Source organism: Rhagoletis pomonella, unplaced genomic scaffold (assembly GCF_013731165.1).
Source record: "Rhagoletis pomonella isolate Grant_MI unplaced genomic scaffold, Rhpom_1.0 Rhpom_scaffold_00007, whole genome shotgun sequence".
In the NCBI taxonomy this organism is placed as follows: Eukaryota; Metazoa; Arthropoda; class Insecta; order Diptera; family Tephritidae; genus Rhagoletis; species Rhagoletis pomonella.
In genome coordinates, this window is record NW_023458561.1 from 55,772,274 (window position 1) to 55,775,837 (window position 3,564).

The window sequence follows — 3,564 nt, forward strand, 5'->3', positions numbered from 1 at the left end:
TCACCTTAATCTACATCTTAATCTTAATCCTCGTCTGAATCTTAATCTTAATCTTAGTCTTTATCTCGATCTAAATCTTAATCTTAATCTTAATCCTACTCTTAGTCTTTATCTTAATCTAAATCTTAATCTCAACCTTTATTTTAATCCTTATCTTATTATTAGTTTTAGTCTTAATCTTAATCTAATCTTAGTCCTAATCTTAATCTTGATCTCAATTTTAATGTTAATCTCATTCTTGAACTTAATCTCAATCTTAATTTTCATCTTAATCTTCGTCTTAGTCTTAGTTTTAATCCTAATCTTAGTCCTGATCTTAATCCTAATCTTAATCCTAATCTCAACCTTAATCTTAATCTTAATCCTAATCTCAAACTTAATCTTTATCTTAATCTTAATCTCAATCTTGAACTTAATCTTAAACTTAATCTTAACCTTAATTTTATTTTCAATCTTAATCTTAGTCTTAATCTAAATCTTAATCTCAATCCTAATTTTAATCTTGATTTTAATCTCAATCTTTATCTTAATCGTTATTATATTATTAATCTTAATCTTGATCTTAGTCTTAATATTATTCCTTATCGTCTCTTAATGTTATTCCTCATCTTAAGTTTAACCTTTAACTTAATCCAGGCGCCGTAGCGGTTATGATCTGTATTAAAAAAAATTTTGCTTTACAGTTGAAATAGACTTTTTATCTTTCCAAACAAATTGAACCGTTATTTTATTATTTTTATTTGTTTCGACCAAAAGTAATCGTTTGTTTTTTATTTCTTTGTCTTCTATCAATTTTGGATGCGTTGCCAGCGTTGTACTCTTCTTCTTTTTGTTGTTTTACTGAGTTCTTTTTTGATCATATTGAATGCTACTGCAAATAATAGTTCACGTGCTGTGGTAGTTGGGGTATTCCCCCCTTTTCCCTTCTGACCTGACTCTCAAAGACGCTGAGTGTTATTCTATTCAGAGAAGACATCGATTTTAAAACCGAGTAGTTTCATACGGGAGCCATTTTGTCCATCCATAATTCCGCTATTCCAGTTACCTTTGCCAGAGCCTCTGTTGGGAATGGGTTAATGCAAGCTGGAATCCAAGCATACCTATTCGAAACATCTACTAACGATCCACTGCTTTCTGATCGATCTATGCAAGGTGAAATCTAATCAGCTTTTCATCATCTGCCTTTCAAAGAAAGCACTATATGTTTCAACTATCTGTGTTTACCGAAAATTAGCTTGAACTCGCAATTCATCTTGAGCCTCCGAGCGAGCTCTTTGTCGATCCCATCCACAATAGTTATGGTCAGGTGGTCTTATATCCAGCCACAATTTATTAGAACTTTTTACTCAACTAAATACAGCCTTAAAGAGCGCACACTCACTGCTCTTTAAATGCATTCATTGCCAATTACTAACTTACATATGTGTACATATGCATTTATGTAAGTTTATTACACCATTTACCGCTCAACTTCAGCTTCGCGCAGCAAAAGCAAAATAACATGCTGGCAAGAATATATTACATGAAGCTAAAAACTGCTCAGCAGCTTCACCAGCGACGATGTAAAGTCCAACGTAAAGTCGAGCAACAAAAGCAGAGAGACTAAAAGAAGGACTGCAAAGTCGTGGGTGATACTAAATACAACACCAAAAATGCAATTTATTGCGTCTACAATTCAAAATGTCTACAAAATACTTAACAGGATGCTGCATTTTGCAAACACAAACGCACAATGGGCACCTTCATACACACTGAAATACATATGTATAGCCCTAGACGAGAGCATGTGAATATTTGTTAGCTCTGCGTTTATATGCGATCCTCCGAAGCCTTTGGAGGCGGACTGTTATCTATTATGCTTTGTTCACACATAGCATTAGCCACACTCTCTGTGCTACGTACATACATATGTATGATGAGCTTGCAGTTGGAGAAAATGTCGGCTCTTTTATAATAAGTATTTTCCTGTATTATTGTGCATTCTCTTTTTCTTTGTTGCCTCAATTGTGTTTAAGCTGCGCAGAAAATGTATCTCATAAATTAAATGAAGCTGTGCGGTACCCATTCGTTGCTGCAATGTTCTTTAAAGAGGTTTTGTTTGTTCTTCAGCACTCGTATGAAACAAATGTGTAAGTAAAATGTTAACGTAAACGTCCTCAGACAGGCGATTCAAGCCTCTTTTATTTATAATCGGCAACTTTTAAACTTTATGTTTTCATAATTCTTTCACGATGCTTATGGCGATACTATTTTTTTTTTAGTTTGAAGTGGGTTTTAAGTGCATCCGTTTCATGGTAGGAGAAGAAGTCGACGGGGTGGAATTTCGATCCTACCGGGTGAAACTACGCACTGCTAACCACTCTTCTACAGAGGAAAAGAAAATATGTATTTTGTATAACCTAACTGATTATTTACTAGCTTCGCTATCGGAGTATATAGTTACTCAAGGTAGATTAAGAGAAGATTCGATAAGCCAAAGTACAGCCAATGTAAAAGCCGCAAGCTCTTCTTGGAAAACACTATAGGGTTATGTCAGTTTAAACAGATGTCTAATGAGGTCCTTTGAGCGTATCTCACTCCCTACTCTTAAATTTAGTTTAGAATCATCCTACCAGTTCTTCCGCGAAGGCATGAGATTAAAGAACTTCTTCTCGAGCTCAAGCGGCGGTTTTGTGTAGCTGGGGACCTTGTGTAATTTATTAAATTGTTGCACGTGCACTGCCATGTAATAGAACTTTCTTAAGTTTCCGGAGATGTTTGTGGACTCTGCTTGGATTACAATCTTACAGAGGTGGTAACAGTACCTACTGTTGAGTTATTCACTGAAATTTGTTTAAAGCTTTCCACAATCTTCTGTTAAGCTAATTCTGTTTCTGTTACCGTTTTTTTGATAACCATACCCGGTCTAAATTCTAAATTCTCTTTGAAGCCGGACTCGAAAGAACGACGACACCGACATAACTCTGCTTCACCTTGACCCCGCCAACTCGGATTATTGGCTAGTCTCTTGTGCATAACTCGTCGTTGCACAGTTTACTGAGTACCAGAATCTTCTTTGGATCCTGTCGGCTAGTTATCTGGTGCTACTGAAGTGATTGCTGCCGATCGATGGCATTCTGAGATTGAGGAAAATATGAAATATGAAAACATGAGCTAGACAAACCGAACTCTTTCACGAGGGAGGTGACACCCAGAGTAAGAAGAGTTCGATATATTTTCCAATAAAGGTAGGTATGAACATATATAAACCAAAACTTGTATTACAGAACCTGTTTGGTATTAGCTAGAGTGCTGCCCATTGCATTAAGTTGAGTTTGGCACAACTGGTATAAGCGAAACCTCACATTCGAACGTAATTGGTGTATACCGACATGGGGACATGGATGAAAGCCTTATTGGTCAAACCCATCACTTCCTTATATTTTTTCCAACCTCTTGCATTTTTCAATAATCCTTCATAGCTCAAAGAGTCACTAGTTTCCGGGGGTCCAAACTCCGTGGATCTAGATTCTTTTTGACAACCATACAGCAGCATTTGGCCCTGCCTTCTCTTTATTACCTGAT